At 34.1% G+C, this 27,489-nt stretch overlaps 2 pseudogenes; one reads left to right on the top strand and one right to left on the bottom strand.

Moving 5' to 3' along the window:
* The window catches only part of LOC124521107 (protein SET-like), a 176,729-nt pseudogene that overhangs the window by 114,025 nt on the left and 35,215 nt on the right, over positions 1–27,489 (top strand).
* On the bottom strand, positions 13,787–13,992 carry LOC124521510 (uncharacterized; annotated as a pseudogene).

Here is a 27,489-nt window from a genome sequence, read left to right as displayed (position 1 = left end):
TCTGCTAATTCTATATCATATTTCTTGTACTTTTACATGGCTGGTATTTTTTGTTAGATGTTGGACATTCTATATTTTACTTTGTTGGGTGTTGGGTATATTTGTATTCCTGTAAATACTCTTGAGTTTTGTTTTGAGATGCAGTTAAGTTGCTTAGAAATAGTCTGATCATTTCCAGTTTTGTTTCTCAGGTATATGAAGTGAGACAGGAGCAGTGTTCAATCTAGGACTAATTATCTCCATTGTAGAGATAGGAAACTTCTGTATCATCTCCCCAATTATGAAGCTTTTCAGCACTGTGTGAGCACCAGACACTACTCATTTTTGCTTGTTTGTTTTCATTCCTGGTTTTGATTACTTTCCTCAAATCCACATTCTGAGTGCCACTCAGAAAAATATGTAACAGGGAGGCTCTGCAAATCCCGAGTTTGTAGTTCTCTCCTCTCTAGTTATCTCTTCTGAACTCTAGTTGCTTTGTTCACTCCGGACCATCATCTCTCTCTCCAAAATTTATGGAGTCTCTTGTCAGTCTCCACCTGGTTTTCCTTTTCTGAAATGTGGTTTGGAAACTCTCATGGCAATAATCTGGGATGAAGATAGGGTTTATCACATTTATTCTACAACTTGAAATGCTATTCAAGGCACTTACTAGGGTCTGGTTGAAACTGCTGCTCCATTACTTCTTTTTCTTTTCTTTTTTTATTCTTTCTTTTTTTTATTACTGTCTCATATAAGAGGATAAGCCTGGTTCCTATTACTTCGAGGAGGGGCATCCACTTGGAGAAAAGAAAATTTGTTTTAATGTTCACGTGTATTTTGATCTTATTTAAAATTCACAGCTTAGAATGAAAACACTTATAGATCACATATCCAACAAATAACTGATATCCAAAACATATTTAAACAACTCTCTATCTGCAACAGTAAGCAATTAAATTAAAAAGTGGACAAAAGGCTTAAACAGGTAATTCATTAGAGAAGATGTACTAATGGAAAATAAGCACAGGGAAAGATACTGAACATTATTAACAATTAGAAAAATGCTAGTTAACACAATAGATACTACTACCCACCTGCAAGAATATCTAAAATTGAGAGTTTGAATATATCAAATATTGGAAAAGATATGGGAGGACTGAAATTCTTATACATTGTTAGTGGAAATACAAAATGGCACAGCTGCTTTGGAAAACAGTTTGACAGTTTCTTAAAAAGTTAAACATATGCCTACACATGACTCTGACATTTCCCTCAAGTTAGTTATCCAAGAGAAAGAAAGCACGTGTCTACACCAACACTTGCATATGAATGTACATAGAAGCTGCATTTGTAATAAATAAGTCAGGAAACAGCCTAAATCCATCATGGGAGAATGGATAAACAATTGTGGCATATTTATAAATAGAATCATATTCTATTATTAAAAGGAATGGACTAGCTCAAAATAATTATGCTAAATATAGTAAAGTAGACATAAAGTGCCTATGCTATGCGATTGTCTTTATTAAAATTCTAGAAAATTCAAGTTAATCTGCATTGAAAGAACATTACATCTGTGGCTGCTGGGAATTGAGATGGTCTGGGTGAGGCTGAGAAGGAAAGATTACAAAGAAAACTTTTCGAGTGATAGATATGTTCATTATCTTAATTGCAATGATTTCATGAGATTATATACACATCAAAATTTGTCAAATTTAAAAATTTAAATATACACAGCTTGGAGTGCCTGGGTGGCTCAGGTGGTTGAGTGTCTGACTCAACCCTTGATTTCAGCTTGGGTCATGATATCAGGGTTGTGAGATTGGGCCCCATATTGGGCTCCACATTGGTAATGGAGCCTCCTTAGGATTCTCTGTCTCCCCCTCTACCACTCATGTTCTCTGTCTCTTAAATATTTTTTTAAATTAAACAATAAATATATACAGCTTATTTTATGTCAATTATATCCCAACAAAACTTTTTTAAATTTCATATTTAAGTCATTAAAAACAGGAACCACATCTTACCTTTACTTCTTCACATCTCATCCATTCTATGTTATACAGTAGCCACTCAACAAATACTTTGTGATTTAATTCGTTAGTGTTCCATGAATGAGAAAAGGTAGCATTCTGGTTCCCAGAAAAGTTTCTTAATGATATTGAAGACATATACAGATAAAAATTCCAATGGAATATGATAAATTATGACTTATGTGTATCTAAGATGAAGTGGGAAAGCATCTTGACTAATTTATATTTGTAGATCAGGAAATAATTGTTTTATTTAAATGTTTATGTATTTTTGAGAGAGGGAGAGAGAGGAAGGCAGAGAATCTCAAGCAGGTTCCACACTGTCAGCACAGAGCCTGATGGGGGGCTTGAACTCATGAACAGTGAGATCATGACCTGAGCTGAAACCAAGAGTCAGATGCTTAGCCAACTGAGCCACCCAGGTGCCCCAGGAAATGATTGTTGAAGGGGCATTGAGCTGAGCCTTAAATGACAGGCAACATTAGAGAAAAATGATAGGAAGAGAATTTTTATAAAGAGTGATTAATATGTTCAGAATCATATGGGTGAAAAATATAAGTGGCATTATAAAATCTGATATGGTTGGAGTTTGAACTTCATTTGGTAAAATGGCAAGTTAAGAAGGCCTAGAAGTAGCAATAGCAAGATAAAAAACTGAGTGCTAACTTATTGGTCTATACTTTATGCTAAAAGCTATAGGGAGACAGGAACAACTTGAATTAGGAGGGTACTATAATGAAATTTGTATTTCATAAAATTATTCTGGAATTGAAGAGATAAGACCCCCATTTGGGGACTGAGTAGACTTTTGCAATAATGTAGCCATGAGGTTCGAACCTATAGCAGAAGCATTGAAAGTAAAAAGAAGGGAATGGATTTCAGATGTATTAACAATTGAAATAGATAGAACTTGGTGACCAATTGAATTTGGGTACTACAGCAGAGGAAGAAATGACTCAGGAAACTGAAGAGAGGAGGATATCCTTCAAGGGAAACAGTCGATAAAGGAAAGGAGTAGGTGTGGTATAGAAGAAAGGTAATTCTGACCTGGTCAGTGGATTTGGAGATACTTGCATAGAACTCCTAAGTCCTTCTCACTTTCTTTCCTGAAGAAATGCAGTAGCTTTCCAAATGTTTCCCTGCGTGCCCTGGCATTTCACTCCCCTCTAGCAAATGGGAGTTGCAGGGTTTCACAGGAAAAGAGATGAAGCTGACCCCAGCTTCTGCCTTTGCAACAAGCCCTGTCAACGTGCATCTTAGATCTTTAAGTTATGAGAGGTAAGCCTGACACGCTGAATGCTTTGAGATGGCAGAACGTAAAGAAGGAAGAGCTCAGGTTTCTGATAACATGTTTTAGGTACTTCGTCAACATCGACATTATTCTGGCTTTGAGCTTCTTTATCTGTGAGGTATACTTATCTACTTTTATTTAAGTCACTTTTAATGTGGTATTTTGTTTCTTTGCAACACTCTAATACAGAGAAACCCTCTGAATGTAGAGGCAAAGATGAGGAGCTTGAGAAAACAAAGTAGATGAGAAAACACTTTTGAGACATATCAGAATCTAAGTGATAAAGTCATTATTATGTATAATTCATTTTTAGTAACACTGATTGTATGTCTTATGTTATCCACACAGCTTCCATTCCACCCATTTCTAGTTCGCCTTTGTGTAATGCAGAGGCTGGAGAAATAAAAACTACATTTTCCAAACTTATTTGGATTCAGGTTTCTAGATGTGATTTAGATTTGGCCGATCACATGCATACATAAGACATTGGAAGACAGAAGTGAAATGGAGGCCATATGGCAGCTTCTTCTGCTATTTCACCTGGCAAACATGTATATTAAGGCAATTTGCTGTTTTACACAACACATCAACAGTTGTACCATAGTTCAGTAACAGGCTATGTGAAAGCAGAAAGACAGGGACAAACACCAATTTTGCTGGTGCGGGTTGCAGGAGGTATGGTTCTGGGAACAAGAGCAAAAACTATATGGTAGGTGTATAAGTGTGTGATTTCCTAATCATGGTGGATTTCGATTTTGGTAGTTCCTGATTGCGACAGTGTAAATATGGTTCTGGGTTTATAAGTTTATGATCTTAAAAGAAATTTCCTTGGCATTGTGTTTCCTGGAGTGATTTGAATAGTTGTTCTTGAAATTCAACCTGCATTTCCTTCTTCAGCCCTCACACCGATTTCTTAAGCTTTTAGTATGTTATAATAATATCTAATTAATATCTTTTAATATCCTTCAATAAATTCCCTCTTTCTTAAACTACCTAGATTAGAATTTTGTTTTACTTAATCCTGAAAAATACCAAAACTATAATTAATTTATCATTATTACGTACATTTATGCATTAATTATATGTTTTATTGCGACAATCTTTTTTTCTCTAGTATCTAACAAAGTGCTAGCCATATGGCAATTCATAGTTTTATATAGATATGTAAATAAAGATAAAATTGTATATAATCTAGTATCGTATTTGTGTCAATAATTTTATTTCAAAATATTCCCTTCTGTTAGAGTATAAAAGTAGCGACAAAGAAGTATGTTAAACATTCATTGTGAAAGTTTTATCGGGAAATATGAAAGGTGAACTCCTGGCATTTAAAGTGCCAAATGTATTCAGACATTCCTTTGAAGAAGGTAAGCGCTACACAGGATATACATTGTTTAATGACAGGTTTACATGATGTCACAATATCCTTCTGACGGTGAATAAATTGATGAATACAGGCATAAGTGCCTGAGCTGATCTCACTCTGTTTATGTACTGTTTCTAAATAAATTTTCTTATAAGCTTGCAAAGAATTTCTAGCCCTAAGCTTTTTTATTGACCATTTCTGGTTTAGTTTGAAAGATATTCTTCAACTTAATGTGGACACTTGTTGGAAGGAAAAGAAGAACCCATAAAGACAAAATTTGAAATGTTATCCACAGATAGTCATTATTAAACTTCTGCTTAACATCTATCAGTCCATTAGCCGTCAGGAAGCAGGATTGTCCTTATACTTAAGCAGAGTAAGTAGCATTCAGCCTAATTTTATTTGAGGAATTATGCATGGTGTTTAAGCCCTTTATCTTTGTGTTCTGACTACATTGGTTCAAATCCTAAATCTATTACTTACTAGCCAAATGACCCTGAGTAACTTAAGTAACTTCTTGGAGGCTGAATTTCTGTACCTATTAATTACCTATCCATTATTCTTCATCTATTTATATTTTTAAAATAGTTTTAGGATGATATGCCCCATAGGAGTTACATAAAGATTAATTTTTGTTTCTCCTAAAGCACGTGGTTTGGTGCTTATCACATATTAAAGGCCAGCTTTTAAAATTACTGAGGCGTCTCTTATTTCAAACATATTCCCACAGTCTTGTTAGTTGTTCTAATCAACAATTTTAACATTCATCTATAAAGGTTATCTCAAGGAGATGTGCACTTAAATTTCATTTAGGCATTAAGTTATAACAAATGCATCCATTAAACTTCTATAAGTGTCAAAGGATGTGATATCCACTTTATAGAAAACTACAACCACGCAGGCATGTATATTTTGAATGGAACAAAAAAGAGTGGGAACATATAATGAGAGAGAGGATTACAGAAAAGGCAGAAATGTTAGGTCACTGTAAAAGAATTCCACTTAATTCAAACTTTTTAACAACAACAATGATATTAATAGAATTTTTGAGTGCCTAAACAAAGTTAACTGAGAAATATATCAAGGAATATGATTTCAGGTACTCAGAAAACTAGATTAGGCATAACAACTAGCAGTGATGTCTTATTTGATATTTCAAATACAAACGTTAGGAATCATTGATCTGATAATTAATCAAATTTACAAGATGTTCTTCTTATCCAATAATATATATATATTTACATAAAAAGGTTACAGTGATTTCTTTTAATCCTCTAGTTGACTTTTTTTGTGTTACTTTGGCAAGACTTAATTAATTTTCAATGAACTTCCCAGGAGCACTTGTTAAGGTATTATAGGTATTACAGAGGCACTGAATATATTAATTTCTTATGACTTGAGCTGTTAATATACTGTTCTAGCAAGGTTTTTAGACAGTTAATTAAAAATGCTTAACAAGGCAGCATAGTGCAAAGTACTTAAGGTAATCACTAAAGTAAGACACATTAACAAAAAACACAAAAGAAGAAAGAAAACATACCTTGATCATGGCAACAAAACAAATACCTTTGTTACGCCAAATAAATGTTCAGTAAGAAATCATTTCTGTTTCTAATATTGTTGGGCACTATCAGTCACTGTGTGGATTTCATCATAAACAGTGTAATGGTATTGCTGTAAATGTGTTATGTTCTGATAATACAGTTGGTAACTAATGTTGCCCCATGAACGGAATGTGTTAGAGATATGACTTAATTGCTTTGCGCCTCTATTTACACTTTCACAATATGTTTAATCATAATTTTCAAATATCAGTCTCAATATCATATTAATTTATTTCTTGGAACAAAATATTTGTAATCTTTCTGTCTTCTGAGAGTCCATATCATTAATATACTTGAAAGCTGGGACTATGTTCTGAAGAGAGAAATTGCTATAAATAAATGCTTACAGAAATTTATATTATTTTAGGTTGATTTAGAGCATATTTATTATGGCTAATATCAAAGAGTGTGATTTAGTTCTTTATAGAAAGTTATAATTTAGTGTTAGAAAACATCTTGAAAATTTGTACTTATAAATATTTATTGTGTGGGCAAAAAGGCTTTCATTTTTACAGAGGGAATATACAGTGGCTTTTCGGTTTCTTGTGAGTGTGTGTGTGTGTGTGTGTGTGTGTGTGTGTGTGTGTTTTGAGTTTTTTGGTATACCAATTTACCCCAATAAAGATTAAAATAAATTTTGTTTCATGTTTATTTATTTTTGAGAGAGAGGGCAGGGGAAAGAGAGAGAGAGACAGAGAGGAGAGAGAGAGAGAGAGACAGAGAGCAAGAGAGAGCATGACACAGAATCTGAATCAGACTGCAGGTTCTGAGCTGTCAGCACAGAGCCCAACCCAGGGCTTGAATCCACGAACTGTGAGATCATGACCTGAGCCAAAGTCAGATGCTTAACTGACTGAGCCATCCAAACACCCCAAGATTTTTTTAAAGAGTTAGTCCAAGGTAAAAGAAAAAAAACAGACTAATTTAGGGACATGGTAACATTAATAGAAAGGTCTTCTCATTCATTCCACATATCTTTTTAGTAAAATTTGTAATGTTTTTAATTTTTTTTAAAGTTTTTATTTAAATTCTAGTGAGTTACATACAATGGAATATTAGTTTCAGGTGTACAATATAGTGATTCAACACTTCCATACAGTACCCAGTGCTCTTCACAAGTTCACTCCTTAATCCCTATCACCTGTTTAACCCATCCCCACATCCATTTCCCCTCTGGTATCCATGAGTTCATTCTCTATAGTTAAGAGTCTCTTTCTTGGTTTGTCTCTCTCTCTTTTTTAGCCCCCTTTGCTTGATTGTTTTGTTTCTTAAACTCCACATATGAGTTAAATCATATGTATTTGTCTTTCTCTGACTTATTTCACTTAGTGTAATACTCTCTAGCCCATCCATGTAGTTGCAAATGACAATATTTCATTCTTTTCTATGGCTGAGTAACAGTCCATAGTTTGTATATGTATATGTGTGTGTATATGTGTGTGTGTGTGTGTGTGTGTGTGTGTGTGTGTGTGTGTGGTGTGTGTGTGTGTGTGTGTGTGTGGTGTGTAGGACATCTTCCTTATCCACTCACCAATCAATGGACACAATTGGGCTATTTCGACAATTTGGCTATTATAGATACTGCTGCTATAAACATTGGAGTGCATGTAACCCTTCAAATTAATATTTTTTTTATTCTTTGGGTAAATACCCAGTAGTTCAATTGCTGGATCATAGAGTAGTTCTATTTTTAAAACATTTTTAAATATGTTTTATTTTTGAGGGAGAGTGAGAGAGAAAGCACTGAGCAGGGAAGGGGCAGAGGAGTTCTGAAGCGGGCTCTGTGCTGACAGCAGAGAGCCCAATGCAGGGCTCAAACTCATGCAAACCGTGAGATCATGACCTGGGCTGAAGCTGGAGGCTTAACCCACTAAGCCACCCAGGCTCCCTGAGTAGTTCTGTTTTTAACTTTTTGAGGAATGTCAATACTGTTTTCCAAAGTAGCTGCACCAGAAACAGTGCAAGAGGGTTTCTCTTTCTCCACATCCCCACCAACACGTGTTATTTCTTGTGTTGTTAATTTAAGCCATTCTGAAAGGTGTGAAGTGATATCTCATTGTGGTTTTGATTTGCATTTCCCTGATGATGAGTGAGTTTGAGCATCTTTTCATGTGTTTGTTGGCCATCTGTATGTCTTCTTTGGAAAAATGCCTGTTCATGTCTTTTGCCCATGTTTTAATTGGATTATTCATTTTTTGGATGTAGAGTTTTATAAGCTATTTATGTATTTTGGATACTAACACTTTATCAGATATGTCATTTTCAAATATCTTTTCATATTCTGTAGGTTGCCTTTTAGTATTGTGTTTCCTTGCCTGTGCAGATTTTATTTTGATGAAGCCTCAACAGTTTATATTTGCCTAGTGTCCCTTGCCTCAGAAGACATATCTAGAAAGAAGATGCTATGACCATTGTCAAAGAGGCTACAGCCCATGTTCTCCTCTAGGATTTTTATGCTTTCAGGTTTCACATTTAGATGTTTAATCCATTTGAATTTATTTTTTATGAAACATCAGGAAGAAAAATTAAGAAATTGATTCCATTTACAATTGCACCAAAAACGATAAGATACTTAGGAATAAACTTAACCGAAGAGGTAAAAGACCTGTACTCTGAAAACTATAAAACACTGATAAAAGAAATTGAAGTTGACACAAAGAATGGAAAGACAAACCATGCTCATGGATTGGAAGAACTAATATTATAAAATGTCTATACTACCCAAAGCTATCTACACATTTAATGCAACCCCTATCAAAATACCAATGGCATTTTTCACAGAACTAGAACAAATAATCCTAAAATTTGTATGGAACCACAAAAGACCCTGAATGGCCAAAGCAACCTTGAAAAAGAAAAGCAAAGCTGGAGGTATCACAATTCTAGACTTCAAGTTATATTACAAAGCTGTAATGGTCAAAATAGTATGGTATTGGCACAAAAATAGACATATAGATCAATGGAACAGAATAGAAAACCCAGAAATGTATGTATGGGGTCAATTAATCTTTCACAAATCACAGTAAAATATCCAATGGGGGAAAAGACAGTCTTTTCAACAAATAGTGTCTGGAAAACTGGACAGCACCATGCAAGAAATAAAACTGGACCACTTTCTTACATCACACACACAAATTAAAAATGGATTAATTATAGTTTTAAATTAGATAGTTCACATTATTAGTAACAGAAGATGATAAAGCTTATATATGTTCAAAATACAAGTTTGAATCCCTTTATAAGAGAAATTAAGGAGATAATATTACTATCTGTCCATTAAAAATAATTTGATAAGCTTCTAGATTCCTGGAATTATTCAATGTTTCAAGGAGCAATTACAAAGATATTTGTAGAAGCAAATTGGATTCTATCAAAAATTGCACTAATAATGGTATTCTCTCTACGTATAGATATGTAGAATAACGTATGTGCAAAAATAATTAATTTGATCATTGTAATAGAAAAATTCATGTTGTATAAAAACTAAAAGCCTTAGGGGCGCCTGGGTGGCGCAGTCGGTTGGGCGTCCGACTTCAGCCAGGTCACGATCTCGCGGTCCGTGAGTTCGAGCCCCGCGTCGGGCTCTGGGCTGATGGCTCAGAGCCGGGAGCCTGTTTCTGATTCTGTGTCTCCCTCTCTCTCTGCCCCTCCCCCGTTCATGCTCTGTCTCTCTCTGTCCCAAAAATAAATAAACGTTGGAAAAAAAAAATTTAAAAAAACTAAAAGCCTTTGATAAAGGAGATTTAAGTGAGTCATGGAGCATTGATACTATGGAAAGCTGTAATCCTCAAAACTAAATGAGGCAGTTCTATTTGCATTAATAGGAACTAATTTACCAGATATGTAAATAAGTGTGATGCAGAAAAATGTGTAATACAGAATAGAAAATAAATATGTATTTTTTTATTTGAGTTTAGTTGACACACAATGTTACACTGATTTCAGATGTACAATATAGTGATTCAGCAAGTTTATACATTATGCAGTGCTCACCACAGGTGGAGCTGCCATCTGTCACCACCCAACCCTATTGCAACGTGATTGACTAAATTCCTTAGGCTTTGTATTTTATTCTCATGACTTATTCATTCCACAACTGTAAGCCTGTATCACCCACTCCCCTTCACCCATTTTCCCCATCCCCCATCCCCCTCCTCTCTGACTACCATCAGTTTGGTCTTTGTACTTATAGATCTGATTCTGCTTTTGTTTGTTTATTCATTTGTTTTTTTCCACATGTAAGTGAAATCATATTGTGTTTTTCTTTCTCTGTCTGATTTAGGTCACTTAGTATAATTCCCTGTAGGTCCATCCATGCTGTCACAAATGGCATGATTTCATCCTTTTTCATGGCTGCATATTATTCTAGGTGTGTGTGTGTGTGTGTGTGTGTGTGTGTGTGTGTGTGTACCACATTTTCCTTATCCATTTATCTATGGATGGACACTTGGGTTGCTTCCATATCTTGACTATTTATTATTACAGATAATGTTGCAATAAACATAGGATTGCATAAACATAGGATTGCATATATACTTTTGAATTAGTATTTTCATTTTCTTGGATCTAAAATATGGTCATTTAAATGTAGTTTTAAAATAGAGGTAATTATTTTTAAAAATGCCTATACACACAAAACCTATTCCAACTTAGAATATTTCTAGAAACATGTATAAGAAACCGGTTGCAGTGGCTGTAGGAGGGCAGGGGGTAGAGCTGTAAGCAAGGCACAGGGGATATTTATAGATCCATGGCCTGTCCTCAAGTTCCTGTAACCCTTTATTGGAGTATGACTATTATGGGCCATTGACCTGATTATTTTGTACTGGTGTCCACTTATCTACAAGTTATTTTAGAATAATAGTTACACCTGATACTGATATTTATAGGCCCTGATTAGCCTCTAGCATCTTTAGCCTCCGTTTTCTTTTCCCAAGCCTCTTCCATACCTATTCTTTCTATTGGGGAAGCATCTCCCCCTCCCCACCAGACATTGCTAATATATTTCCCAACATCATATTGGACAGAGCACCATGCATACAGTTTCTTCTCCTATGACCTAGAAAGCAAATTTCCCCAAATACAATAGGATAATTCTACAACTCTTATTTTCTGGAGTTTGAATCAGCTGTGGGGGAATACATGCTATCAGGATCTCATCTTTTTGGAAGACTGAAAAGCAGGTGATTCCTGTTAGATATTGAAACTTGGATATGGCAGTGACATTTATTTTGTGATCCTTATAAGCAGAACTGTCTAGGAACTGATAGCCCAGAGCCAAGCTTCAGTCTTCTCTGAAAAGTAAACAATGAATCTTTTTGAAGCATTTTGACAGGAAAACAATTGGTTCCAGCTGAAAGGACATAAGTATAAGATGTGTACATTATAGTGTACATGTCAAAATTCAGAAACTATAGAGGCTTTCTCTCTAACCTAGGTGGTCCTGCACTGATAGTCGAGGGCATTTTAACTGACATTGACATCAGAGTACACTGTCTCCTTTACTTTTGAGGGAAGACTTGTTGCCATTACAAATCTTTTGGCTCAGCCTCTTCTGAAGGAAGAAGCACTCTGAAAGATTTATTGAGATACAACTCATTATGTAATAGACTTTCAACTTCACATTTCCCACTAAATGTAAATTATTTTTCCAATAAGCAGTTGACTTTCAAAAACATCATAGAATGTTTGTATAATCAGAACCTGATGTAGTGCTTTACCCACAGTAGGTCCTTTATAAATGCTCACTGAACTGAACTGATTTACCTGTTTTATTAACAGTAAATTAGATTATCCTGTTTATAAATTTCAAAAGGGATATTAAATTTATGTGATCAAATATAAGCTAGGAACAAAGATTAGAGATGTGATATTTTGCATGGTCTTTATTCATGCTAGTATGTAAAACTGGGAAAGGAAATGTAAAGAGGTTCTAAATGTTTTTCCTACGACAGGAATAAATCACAAAGTAAAGGGAAGCACTACTGTATAGATTTGGGGAAGTAATTACCAATTAAGGGTCATCACCAACTACATAAATAAAAACAAATAGTAAACAACAAAAAAACTGGGTCACAAAATTATCTTGGCCCAACTGTGTCTCATTTGTTTTTTTATTTTTTAGCACTGAAGATGTCCTTTCCATTAATAGTACCTTAAATCTTTTGGCTTAGTGCATATAAACTGAGTAATTCTATAGACAGCCATTGACCATTTTTTTTTTCATTAAATTGCATATTACTTGGCACAAATAAAGCGTCATCCAAATTATTCACAAAGATTCAGGAACGTAGCATAGCAAGAATGTGTTTATTTTGGATGGCTAAGGCATTAATTTTCATAAAAAATAACTTACCAATAAGGTACATGAACTCACGTGTACCTGAGATGTGGCCTTATATGTTTTCAGATTTGATAGCTTGTCCATAAGCACACATCTATGAATTTTAATTAATGCTTATAAACTCAGGTCAATGACTATTTCATGAAAATTCACTAATGATTTATGAGAATTTCACTTGCGTTAGTGTCAACTTTTGAGAACTTTATGTTGGAAATATTTTAGAATCAATGTAGTGATATTACAGTTATTTAGATGAAGTCTCCATTCTAATTGCATTTTATTAGCCTGTCTAAAATATTATTTTCTTTCATCAACTGTTTTTATAATTTTAGTTAACAGAGTCAAACACTGTGAAAGCCTGCTTATCTTACTGTATGGACCATGCAGTTGATAGATTCATAAAATCCAAAACTTTAGATTTTCTCCCCCTACATATTATATGGTGATATCCTGGTGCTATTACATAATTCTGTCTTTGGATTGTCTTTCTATTTCTTTTATTGTCATCTACTTCTTTGGTTTTTAATCTCTTTCTGGTCTTTCTTATTAGATTCCTACCTTCCTCCTTAAACAGAGTAGTTTAAATGGAGACTCTCAGATAGAGATGGGAAATGTGTTATGGAATTAAGATGGAAATATAGTGGAATATTTCTTTAAAAAATGCGAACGCTGACAAGGGGATGTTAGTTCACTGAGCAGTCATTTTTAAGCATCAACTGATTATGAGTTCCTGGGCCAGATACTAGGGATAAGAAGATAAACCAGAAACAAGTATGATCTTCAAAAGGTCACAGTCAGAGAAAAGGTAAATATTAAATTATTGCATTATTATGCCAAAGTATATAATAGATATAATTACCAGACACTGTGAGAGTTTAAAAGGAGGAATTAATCACAAGAAATTTTAAGACAAGAAATAGAATATTGGATTACATGGATTATGACATTTCTAAATATTAATTTTCCATACACATTATATACTTTGCTCATATATATTTGTATCTGTACCATCAGTGACAAACTTAAATGTTAGGTCTATTTCATTTCTTATCTCAACACTTTTGTAAACGATACGCATTTCTGACTTTAAGTGAGATATCCTAACAATTTAAAACTAGTCTTACGTTTATTATAAATTATTGGATGATTGATTATTACATGAATTTGTTGACAAATATTTGCCTTCCAAAGGCTCACATAATTGTTTTGTAGGCATATATACATGATATAAAAAGACTTGGTTTCTAAATTCATTATTTTTCCCCTAGAACCACTTTCCAAGTCGTCACAGTGGGGTAACTGGGAAAATTTTCAATTAGCAATAATCATGCTCCAGATAAACCTCATTGTCTATGATACTGCCATTGCATAAAGCTAGAGCCACTTTCAGACCATATAGAGTGATTGTGTTAAGAACAGAATCTCGGGGTGCCTGGGTGGCTCAGTCAGTTAAGCACCCAACTTTGGCTCAGGTCCTGATCTCATGGATGGTGGGTTTGAGTCCGGCATTGGGCTCTGTGCTGACAATGCGGAGCCTGGAGCCTGCTTTGGATTCTGTGTCTCCCCCTCTCTCTCTGCCCCTACCCTACTCACACTCTGTCTCCCTCTCTCTCTCTCAAAAATGAATAAACTTAAACAATTTTTTAAAAAGAACATAATCTCAAAAATATATGAAGGAAGAGTTGGGAAAATGTGCACGTTTGTCTGTAGAGTTTTTTCTTTAAAAAAAAATAAACAGCTTTGTTGAGATACACTTGATTCACAAAAACTGCACATATTTAATGTACACATTTTGATGAGTTTGGACTTATATAAACAGGATTTCTCCTTGAAATCCTCCTGATTTCAATTATTTTGGACATTTATCCAGAGGTGGTATTCATTTGTGGGTCATATGGTAGCTGTATTTTTAATTTTTTGAGAAACCTCCATGCTGTTTTCCATAGTGGCTGTACCATTTTACCTTCCCACCAGCAGTCTAGACGTGCTCCAATTTCTCCATATCCTTGGCAACACTTTTTTCTTTTTTTTCTTTTCTTTTCTTTCCTTTCCTTTTCTTTTCTTTTCTTTTCTTTTCTTTTCTTTTCTTTTCTGTATCAAACTGTAGGATTTTCTTATATATTTTGGATATTAACCCCTTATCAAATATATAATTTGCAAATACTTTCATTCTGAGGGTTGTCTTTTTAAAATATATGGAAAGTGGAGAAAAATGGAGATGGCAATTTGATGGTGGTCAAAATACCCTGATTATAGTTTCAACTTTAATATAATTCACAGATTAAAATTGTTTTAGCCAAGTCAGCTTATCACTTTTTTTTTGGTCTTCTGGCATAAGTTCCTATGTTTATTGCCTACTTGGCTACAAAGTGAACGACAAGTTGAAGTTTACATGAACACATCATAATAATTATATAAAAAACTTTACCCTTGTGAGGTCTTACAACGAGGGCTTAATAACTTTATGTGTATATTTGATACATGTTCTTAGGATGTATGCTTGGCCGAAAAGCCTATTTACATTACAACTTTCATCCCTTCCATTAGCGTATTTGACTTATTAAATCTTCCAATAGACTTTTTATTTTTTAAATTTGGGAAATTTCCTATTAATATATAATAACATTGTTTGTGTTTACCAGTAGTGTTTTATATTTATAAACTATCTTATATCATGACATAATGCCTATACTTGTCATAAAATGTCATTGAAATCTACAAATGTTCAGTAAAATCTTCAAATGTAATTATGTACTCATCGTTAAGTATAGCTTGGTCTTTTTCTTGCTATTAGAAAATAAACTGATAAATTTATCACAAAAAGTAAATAAAACTATAAAGCAAATTCCAAACAATACACCACATGGAACTTTTCCGGTGAATATCTTTCCCCTCTCCCCTCAGACCCAGGGAAATTTGTAATGGAAAACTGTAATGGAAAATTTACTAATAGCTACCTATGATCCACCTAATAAAGGAAAATATGCTGTTTCTTTTTTTACCTAATGTAACTTTTAGTAGAATTGTATATTAAATGAAATGGTCAGATGTAGAAGTGGAAGAAAGATTTTAAATTGCTGAAAAATTTCAGCAAAACTAAAAATTACTTAATATCTAAAGAAATACAAAAATGCATCTAAACAAACACATATGATGTGAATATAAGCATCATTAGTGTATTGCAAGTATTTAACGATACTGGCCATTGATATCCATTAAAAGCAAGATTTCAGAATGATCTCCTGGCTACCATAATTCTGAGCAAAAGACTCTACATAGAGTTCCAATGTATTTCCTTGTAAAAAGAAAAAAAAAGCCTGGATGTCACTATTTAAAACATTTTTTAATGAATATTTGCTTTCGGACTTTGGAAACAGGCCCAATGAGTGAAACTTTTTCATGACTGACCATACAAACTATATTGTAACAATTAACTTTAGCTGCAAAATCAATCACTCCAAAATCTAGTTTCTTAAACAACCATCATTGTATTATTTCCTATGAATCTCTGTGTTGATTGGACAGGCTTCTGCCTCAACATTCATGTCAGCTGGCAGATCATCTAGAACTGGTTGATCTAGGATAGCCTCAAACTTATCCATTAGCCAAAGTAATTTGCATGGCAATGCTCAGAATCATTATGAGAGGCAACTATCTGAGGGCAGAGATATTGGGACACCTGAACAAATGTAACAGTCTATGAGGAATTTTACACCTTTCAGTAGTTTTGATTTTTCCCACAAAGATACATTACGTGAAAGTTTATTTTGCCAAAGACTGGGCTGGTATGGAAAGGGAGTCCTTATGAGGATTTGGCTTCAACAACGGAGAGAGTGAAACTAATAATAAAAAATGAAGCCAACATTACTGGGTATTGTCCATGGCTGGTATACAAACTGATGTTTTCCTTCAAAAATTGTTTGCTTCTCTATTTTGGTCCCAGTATAAACATTTATAAGCTATTAAGTGCCTGAGTGGTTTGAAATATAAACTGATCCAAATTATCAGTGCCAACAGGCTAGAAAATAATAGCCAGCTGACCAAATAGGGTATGCAGATAGAAATAAATTATGATTTCTGAAACTCCTGCAAACTTTCTGGAAATTAATTTCAGAATGAAATGCGTCTGTCCAGATGGCATTTAGACAATTAATAATGTCATAAATCATTACTTTTTTTTTTTTTTTTGTGAGGAAAGTTTTACTCTACTCCACCATCATTACCCAGGAAACAGTGAAACTTTAGAAGGGTAAACCATCCACCACACACTACAGTCAATCATTTTTGTTTTATTATTCATACTTTTTTCCATTTATTTATATGATTTAATTTACATGATTCAATGCATCATTTGCATAATGGAAATATTAATGCTGACTTAATGGGATAATTGCAGGAACTACTTAATGAATAATTTTGACATTTTAAAACTGAAAAACGCTATATACCTTCTGTTCCATTGCAATCAGGTGCATTCTTAAGAAACCATCCGTTATCAAATTAATATTACAACATAAATTGTTTTAGTAGAAAAAAGGTATTTAAGCATTATAGAATTTTTAACCCATTCTTTTGTAAAGAATATGGCAAGCCACTCCAACTTAGTATGTTTATGTTTATGTGCACAGCGTTTTCTCCAAAATAGAGCAGGATATCCAAAAGATTCTAGCCTCAAATTGAATAACAACAATGGTATTTAGTATAATCAAGTCATATCCCATAATTAATTGATCACTTTATGGTTAAATTTGCATTATAAAAACTATATATTCAAATATACAAATTAATAGGCAACCACTTGAAAAAAATTTTTAATGACATGCCACTAAGTAAAATTTCTGAAATACTACTTTAGAGAATATACTGTTTCCGTACATATAGCAGAGAACATTATGAGAGTATCTTCATCTTGTACTTTCAGCCAAGAATAGATATTGATAAAGTTTTGTGGGTTAACCTCAAATGTCATTTGAGAGAATCACTTTTTGAATATAATAAGTTTAAATAAACTAGTGTCTTCTGGAAAACGTGTGTGTCTGTGTAAATTGTACTTCTTACTTCAGATCTGTAACAAAATCTTAGTGTTTAATGTGTATTGGACAGTCTTTCAAGAGCACAGTAAATGTTAATATAGCCTCACAATACACTTAAAAGGTAGTACAGTAAAACCTAGGTTTGTGAACATAATTTGTTTCGGAAACATGCTTGTAATCCAAAGCACTTGTATGTCAAAGCGAATTTCCCGGTAAGAAATAATGGAAGCTCAGATGATTTGCTCCACAACCCAAAAATATTCAAATAAAAATGATTACAATACTGTAATATAATATAAAACAATCAAACAATACAGTATATATAAATATAAAATATAAAGAAAAATAAATTAACCTGCACTTACCTTTGAAAACCTTTGTGGCTGGTGTGAGGGAGAAAAGAGAGAGGAAGGTTATTGTGTAGAATGCCTTTTACTATGACTAATGAAATCACTGCTATCTATTGGCTCAATGGAATTTTTTTCTGCTTGGGGGCCACTGTATATTCTCACATAGATGCTGACTACAGTATAGTATTAATAAACTCTTTGTCATATACTGTATTTAATGTAACTGGCAATAAGGCAGCAGAGGAAAGGGTCTATATCTGCAGGTAGCCTGACCTAGAAGGAATCAAAGCATTCCTAAGCTTACTCTTTTATGGAAAAGCAAAGGTGTTCATAGGTGCTTTGAAGTGACAAAATATACACTAGTGCCAGTTTAGGAACCTTTCAATGTTCTGAAAAATTACTGACTGCTGCCAAACACCACGGTCTGAGACCGAGCATCTGCACGTGGGAGAAAATCACCCACAATCCCACAGTGAGAGAGAAGAACCATTGGCTCAGTTGTGATCATGTGGTGTTCTGGGTCATGTACTACTCATATTGCAAGACACTGCTTGCTTATCAAATTAAAATTTATTAGAAATGTGGAACACTTCCAGAACAAAGTTACTTGCAATCCAAGGTTTTACTGTATTACAACTATTTTAAAGTGAGGAAAATGTGACAGGTTAAGTAGCTTGCCCAAATTCACACAAAATTATTACACACTGAAATACAAAATTTCATCTTTGATCTCTTGATAATAAGCAGTATTTATCTAGAAATTGAATAGCTTTTTTGTGGGATTATATCCCCACCTTTGGTCCATTTTTTCCTTTTTCAAATGCTTCTATTGTAAAATTACTCAGCATGTTGGGCTTATCTCATTTTTCATTTCTCTCTAGATCTGGTCTTAAAGTTGTTGATATTTTGCTAGTTTTCTGATTTCTTCAAATATTTTTTTCTTTAAATTTTGTCTAATTTTTCTAGATGTTCCCTGTACTTGGGTTAGCCTGCAAAATGTTTCTTTACCATTCCTAGAAGCAGAAATCCTTATCAAGAACTCTAATCACATAACAAGAAAAGCATTGAATATTTCAGCCAGACAATTTCTCAATTACCACAGGTCCTACCAATGTTAGCTTATATCTACTATCCATGAAGATTTAGCCATTGTATCATCTGAGGTTCTCCATGTAGCAAACATCAGCAGGATTGGATTTGCAGAGGAATTACTTGGGGCGATTCCTGTGTAGGATGGAGTGGAGGAAGAGCAGGGAGTAGGGAGTGGGCAGGAAGAGCCTGAAGACTACAATGCAAGTTTGACGGCTGTTAAAGAAGAAAATAAAGGAACATTGAGTGGAAAGAGCCTCAGACAGCGGTGCAGTTCTGAGAAAGTCTCAGCCAGGCCAACAGGGAGTCCCAGGACAAAGATTACCTTGAGAATAATTGGGCAGGGATGGCTTAGCTCTAGGAATCCTACTGCGCTCGGTCACTGGCTGGGAACATTCAGGGAGAGAATGGCTTTGGCCTAGCCAAGAAGATAGAGTGAATCCAGGAGGTAGAGCAGGCGGAGGCTATGAGCTCACTTACGCTTCTTGCGGGAGGTCTCTCCTGAAATGAGATCTGAGCAGTGCACTTTTGTGGCTGCCATGATTGAAATGTTACCAATGTTCTTCTGTTTTACTTTGTCTTTCTATTATGTCAGTTTTCTTCTCTAAATAATGAGATAACTTAAGTCCAGATTTTTAAGGTTAATGAAAATATCAAGTGAGAAAATATAAATGTAACTGTTCTGAAACAGAGGTGCTAAACAAATTTTAATTATTATGTCACTCTTCAGAGATAGTTCCTTACAACAAATATTTCTTTCATAAGCTTAACAAACTTTAAAAAAGTGGATAATAAATATGAGTTTTAGAAATCTAATCATCTTGATGCATTAGTGACATATACTTTAAGACATTTCTAATAGGAAAAAAAAAGATATTTCTAACAGAAGTAGGCTACTAAAAGGCATATTGTACCTGAGTCTATGTTTAGAATTTAGCATGGATTTCTGTATGATTGGTTCTTTTTTTAAAAATTATTTTTATTATTTAAAAAAAATTATTTTTTATTTATATTTTTTAATGTTTATTTTTGAGACAAAGAGAGACAGAGCATGAACGGGGGAGGGTCAGAGAGAGGGAGACACAGAATCTGAAGCAGGCTCCAGGCTCTCAGCTGTCAGCACAGAGCCCGACGTGGGGCTCAAACTCACGGACCGTGAGATCATGACCTGAGCCGAAGTCGGACGCTTAACCAACTGAGCCACCCAGGCGCCCCCAAAAATGTTTATTTTTGAGAGAGAGAGAGATAGCACGAGCAGGGGAGAAGAGGGAGACACAGAATCTGAAGAAGGCTCCAGGCTCTGAGATGTCAGCACAGAGCCTGACATGGGGCTCGAACTCACCAATGGTGAGATTATGACCTGAAATGAAATCGGAGGCTCAATCTAATGAGCCACCCAGGCACCCCGCCTATGTGATTGGTTCTAAATAACATGTGATTTTTGATGTCCTGCACTTAATATAGCAACTTTAAAGGATTTTAAAATGGTAATTAGCTTTGGATTTCCGAGAGGAAATTCAAATAAATTCAACATAAATTCAAATTCATATTAAAAGCATATAAAAAGTTACTAATACCAATAATATTTCCTATGAAAGTAAACATTATCATCAACAGAATGTGTAAAATACCAAATTTCATGGGAAAATTATTTACAATAAAAACAGACAAAATATGTAGGCAAATGCTCTTCTTTTCAAAGTCATGTAATTTTTGTGGCTGGCTAAAAGTGTTTAATTTTGAAGTCACTTAGGTTTTAAGAAACTTAAGAAATGATCTATACTATTTATAAATGATAGAAATAATCTGCAGTTTTTCCATTATTATAAATGTATATCCCAGTAAAAAACTAATATCACAATTAATTTCTCCCTGCCTCAGTGGTTCGTGACACCATATTCTTTATTAATACATGTGTATAAGTATCTGAAATGTTAAGATAGACATATGCAGTTGGACAAAAATTACTTCTTTATTAATTTTAAAGTTTATTTGTTGAGAAATAGAGAAAGAGTGAGAGAGTGAGAGTGAGAGAGAGAGAGAGAGAGAGAGAGAGAATGAGTGGGAAGGGGCAGAGAGAAAGGGGGACAGACAATCCCAACTGGGCTCTGTGCTGACATCAGAGAGCCCGTTGTGGGGCTTAAACTCACAAATCATGAGATAATGACCTGAGCTGAAGTTGGACACTTAACCACCCAAGCGCCTCTTTATTAAAATCACCTTAAATGTAACTGCCAGGGGGTGAATTTGGGGAATAGGTTTGAAGAGCGAAAATTACAAAAGTATGACTAATCTGTAAAATAATGTAAAGGTACATTGTTTCAAAGCATTGATTGCTTTTCTTAATTTTTAAAAAGTTTATTTTGAGGGAGAAAGAGAAAGAGAGAGGGATAGGAGTAGAGAGAGAGGACAGAGTGAATCCCAAGCAGGCTCCACACTGTCAGTGTGGAGAGCATGATGTGGGGCTTGACCCCATGAACCACAAGATCATAACCTGAGCTGAAATAAAGAGCCGGACACTTAACTGACTGAGCCATCCCAGTGCCCCAAAGTACTGATTTTTATTAAAAATGCAAATGACAAGAACAAACCTGGTACATGTATTTGAAATATTTTTTCTGATTTTATAGCATAGGAATAAGCAAGTAAAATTAACAACTCCAAAACTGCTTTTTTTTTAGTTTTTTTTTTAAATTAATTTTGAGAGAGATAGAGACAGTGTGAGCAGGGGATGGGAAAAGAGAGAAGGAGAGAGAATCCCAAGCAGGCTCTGTGCTGTCAGCAAAGAGCCCGATGCAGGGCTAGAACTATGAGATCATGACCTGAGCCGAAACAAAGAGTTGGAAGCTGAACCGATTGAGCCACCCCGGTGCCCTTCCAAACCCACTTTATAGTGTTCTTACACTAAATTATTACTATCACACAACCTTCAAATTACACTTAGGGATATACATTTATTATTATTTCTAAAGCTTTATAGAAGTCAATAAATACACGTGAAATATCCTCACTTGTAGCTTTAGGATAACAGTTTTCAACCTTTTGTATGTTTCTGCTACACTTCTGATTACCAAAATTTTGATAATATACTTGACAAATATTTTAAACCCACTAAATGAAAGAAGAATAATGAAAATCTAACAATAATACAATGATCTAATGTTGTGCATTACTTATAAAAGCCATTGTATTAATTGCCTTCTTCTTTTTGTCTACCTAAGCATTCCCTTACCATTTGAATAGAACTCTTGCCCTGGATGCTTATGTGTGCCTGCAATCACAAGATCATTTTTTGAGTGCCAACTTGATACTGAACCAATTTTCTCACTGTGAGCCACAAGTAGTATACTACCTACCTTATGTTCTAGTGGATAGATATCATTATAACTATGCATATTCACTGTAGAAAAAAAATTTTTTTAATTTAACTAGATGTCATACTGATTGAGAACTAATGTCTAGATATGGACTCTCAGCTGTGCTTTTCTCATTTTCAATATTGTATCTGGCATCATGGAGTCTTTATAGAAAGAGTTGAGTAAAATGCCCAAAATTATATAATAAAAGAGTCTCCATTTATTCATTATCCTTCTTTTAAGGGGTGGTCCTATGGGTTCATTTACAAATAGATGAAAGCTTTCAAGAAATGAAGAATAAATTTAGAATTTTAGATGCTATTGTACTCTTGATAGATTATTTTCAGAAGATTGGCCAACCACAGAACCCCAGGTAGCCTTATTAGCAAATTGATTAGCAAGAAAAGTGTACTTCTTTTGAAGGTTTTCTACAGGATGAAATATTTTGTAAGTAAGCTAGAATACAGATATTCTGTTTCTACAACTTTAGTGAGATGTGGGGAAGTATAAAATTTATGTTAAATGAATAACCTGTTAGTAATTTATGAACTAAATTATAAGTCTACATTAATGAAATAAGTGTAAATCTTTTAAGTATATATGTATAAAAATGATGTGCCTTTGTTTTTCCATATTGCAAGAGCTGTTACTAACAGTGATGAAAAAAGAAATGATGCAGAGACTACATAACATGGAGACATGCCATCGAAGGAATGGGCATGTCCAGTGTTAAGAAACAGAGGCTTTTGCATAACAATGACATCAGAACAAGAGTAGATTAAAAGTACTAGAGAGGACGAAATTGAATTTGCTGTATGTTATCTGGTAACCGTCTTTAGAATTTGTAACATAAAATCTATTTAAAACTCTCAAATACTTGCTTATAATGAGCTACAAACCTGTAAAATGGTTTCTCCTACTGGTAAAATAACCTAGCGAGGCTCCTAGTCTCTGCAGTGAGTTTAACAGTAGGAAAGAAGTCTTCCAAGTTTTCAGCACTTTGAATAGCAGATGCTGTGTGTGTAACCATGTGACCCCAGACAATGTTGAAGTTGGTGTTAGAACTGGGAACATACAGGGTTCCTGTTCAAGATCATGAGCTAACCTCCTTCTATAGACATAAAAAATCGAAAGCTGTATGTAGGACAATTTCCTCTGACAAAATGTGGAAATTGGTGAACGAACCGTTTCATATCCTACAAATGAGAGGGAAACGGTCTGAAAGTGGGTAGGAAAGGCTAAGACACAGTCCTGTCATAAATCCTACCCCCAGCACAGGAACCCACATTCTGAAGGGAGCTCAAAACCTGGAGCTTCTGCCTGAGGAGTAAAAGGTCCATAACTTACATTAGGCACCCAACTTTTTTTTTTTTTAACGTTTATTTATTTTTTGAGACAGAGAGAAACAGAGCATGAACAGGGGAGGGTCAGAGAGAGAGGGAGACACAGAATCCAAAATAGGCTCCAGGCTCTGAGCTGTCAGCACAGAGCCTGACGCGGGGCTTGAACCCAGGAACCGCAAGATCATGACCTGAGCCGAAGTCGGACACTCAACTGACTGAGCCACCCAGGCGCCCCTAGGCACCTGACTTTTAAGACTGGCACTTGAGAGAACTAGGAACAAATATAATACCAAACTAGTCAAAATAAAATAATAAAAAAAAAGATATCCTACCATAAGTTCCAAGAAAATGTGTTAAAATTTCATAGCACTGAAGTATAGTCAGTCTGAATTGCTTTATTCCCAAATATAATTTGTCTAAAGCTTTATGGTCTTGTTTGATCTAAGCAAAATAATTTTATAACCTACTATTGATAGTGCTTTCCTTTATCTAGATTTTATAAAGCCGAAGCTATAAATGTTCTTAAGAGTTTGAGTAGGTTAAACCAAAAAAAAAAAATTGACATTGAACTACATATTTTTTTTTGGTGTACAACTCAGTTTATTCACAGTTAAAAATATAAGTGATGACAATAGCCTTTCAGAGTAATAGGAATTAAGCTTTTATCACCATAGCTTTTAGTACTTGACCCAGAACCTTGAAGAGAGTGTTACAACTGACATAGAAAAGTGTTATTTAGGTGCTTACACCAAAGATATATATTGCTGAGGAACAATTTTTGAGTGAGAAGTTTATATAGTATCCCTTTATAACCCATACTAAAATTCATGATTGTGGCTGTCATACTTCTGGGGAGCTAAAATATTGTGGCCTAGAATCTAATCAATAGTATACTTCAGGTAGAATAAAGTGTGGTATATCAATATTTTCGCAACCATTATTTCCTCAGAACACATTACCTAGTATGTGTGGTAGTCATAGAAGAAAAATATAACAATATAGAGATTGCAAAATGGTATATAAATGTCTATAAAATGTAATATAATGATGCTAAGGTTTTTCAAATCAAGTTTTTGCTCTTCTCTAGATTTTGTTCTTATGATATTAACCACAAAATTACAAACTAGAAGTAAAGCACACAACATAAATAGTCCAAGTTATCTCTCATTTTCTTCAGATACCTTCTTTCAATCTGATTTCCACTAGTCTAAAGTGAAAATAAAGAGAGAAATTATAGGGGGGCCTGCCTGGGTGGCTCAGTCAGTTAAGCATCTGAAATTTAGGCTCAAGTCATGATCTCACAGCTGGTGAGCTCGCTCTCTCTCTCTCTCTCTCTCTCTCTTTCTTTCTTCCCCTCCCCTGCTTGCATTCACACTGTCTCTCAAAATAAATAAATAAACTTAAAAAAAGTGCAATTATAAGGAATGGGAGAGTCACTTAGAATTACTTTCAGTGTGTAAACATCTAGGAGGTTTTTATTTACTATGAGGATCCCTTACTAGCAGGGGCAGAAGTACAAATTTCAGAAAGGACTTGTCCCCTTTGTGTTAGTTGTAAGTAGTTTCTGTTAGAGGGAGTTTCTTTTTGTGGATTACTGCTGAATAGGAGAAACACTTTGTAACTTTGTCATGTAACTCATGTAACTTTTCTCAGAAAGTTACTGGGAAAGATCAGGTTAGCTCACAAGGGATTAGTCAAAAGTCAAAGATCCAAGTATATGATTTCTGCATTATAAAAGGACTAACATGACTAATGATGATGAGGTTGAAAATAACATTTTACATTAGATGTTACATATATCTATATATAACTCATATATGATGTATTATAAGCATATTATATAATTAACATGGTTTAATGCATCTGATGTGGCAGGATCTATACTTAATAATAATTAATAAGCATTTTCATTTACAATCTCAAAAACTCTTTATGAGTTTTTTTATTGATACCTCAATTTTAAAATAGAGATGATAAAACTTAGAAGCATTAAATAATGTAGCCAAAGTTACATAAAATGGCAGAATCAAGATTTCTTCTATATAATCAAATTTAGAAGCAGCTGTATATCTATGTAGCTACACCATCAAAAAAATCTGTTCTTTTGGGAAGGAAAATGTGTGGTGTTAAAAGTGCTATAATAATGAATGAAATCATAAAGCCATTGTTAACAATGGACAGGAAATAGCAGCAGAAGCTACAGCAACAGTTACATTTTCAGAATAGCAGTCAACACTTGAACAAAATAATCACAACGAAAGTTTCCCTTAATAACCACAAAACAGGGATTTCCCCAAATGTGCTCCAGGACAAACTGATTTGGTGACTAAAGTTTTAGAGGAAGTACTTATTCTTTGCTATCACGTTGTAGTTTGTAGTCTTTCAAGTGGATTGAGAATGATTGAAAATACTGCTGCAAAGAATAATATAAATAATAAAACTATTGTGGTCCACTGCTTTTTTCTCCTTTCCCACAATCTCAAAGTTTTTCTTTGGAATATAGTAGAAATGTATTCAGCTAAAAACAAGAAGAAACAAAGTGTCCAGGACATAAAGTAGTAGAGGTTTGAAATATGGAGATATATTACTTTCCATATTAATAAGATTATATATTTATGCATTTATGTGAAGTGTAGAAAGTAGTAGAGATAATAACAAGGACTTCTACAAAGTCTCAAAACTGGAACAATGAACAAAAAACTCAATATACCTATTGGTGAAGTGAAAAGAGCTAAGTCTTTTGAAATTATAAACACCAAAGATCATTAGGGATTTTCTTTTTTAAGGCATATAATTGTACTCACCCATTAAATACAATGTAATGAACTTTAATTTCCTGTGTTTATATAAATTTCAGTATAAAATTAGCACATAAAATGTTAATTTAAGAGAGTTTTAAAATTTGTGGAAAAATATGTTCCAAGTCAAATTAAACTCACTAAAACGTCCCTTACATTTCAATTTTTCTTCAAGCTATTATTTTTTTTTTTCATTTTCAGAAATTACTTTCAGCTAATTCCTTAGTCCTTTTGGGTCTCAAAGTATTCAAAGATCACACAAGATTTTAAACACAATTAAGCACACATTAAATAAAATGATTTAATAACCATAATTCTCAACTATTATTACTGACATTGACCATTTCCTCAAGAAGTAGCACTTTCCACAATAAGTGTTACATCTTTTATACTAGTTCAAATACTTTATTTGTAAAGCAGCAACTACAGTAGGATTAGAAATAATGGTCAAGATATAAAAAGTTAATATAATGTTTGTAGAACAATCTCTTTGTGAATCCTGCATGTTCATACATAATATGTGGTGTTTAATACAAAAAGCAACAGCTGCTATTGAAGAATTTCTTTCTCAGAAGACATTGATTATGAGAAAAGGAAGCACCACCACAAAGTGTTCTTTAGTTATTGGAAAATAATACAATTAGTTATATAGAGTTAGTAAAACTTTGAATATGATACTGAATTAAAATATAATCTTACTAAAAAATTGAAATGACAGGAAACATTATTTCTATATCTATCTATCTATCTATCTATCTATCTATCTATCTATCTATCTATATTGTTCAGAAACTTTGAGGCTGGAGAAATCTTCCATAGACTTTTGTAGCCAATCAATGAAACACACCCCCCCACACCCCCCCCACACACATTAGTGTGGGTTATGAATACATAAGGATATAAA

The sequence above is a fragment of the Lynx rufus genome, unplaced genomic scaffold (genome assembly GCF_022079265.1).
Source record: "Lynx rufus isolate CCGP_SWC_20201006 ecotype Redwood Valley unplaced genomic scaffold, mLynRuf1.p SCAF_3, whole genome shotgun sequence".
Classification (NCBI taxonomy): domain Eukaryota; kingdom Metazoa; phylum Chordata; class Mammalia; order Carnivora; family Felidae; genus Lynx; species Lynx rufus.
Note: the sequence above shows the minus strand (reverse complement) of the source record. Positions and strands in the feature narration are given on the sequence as shown.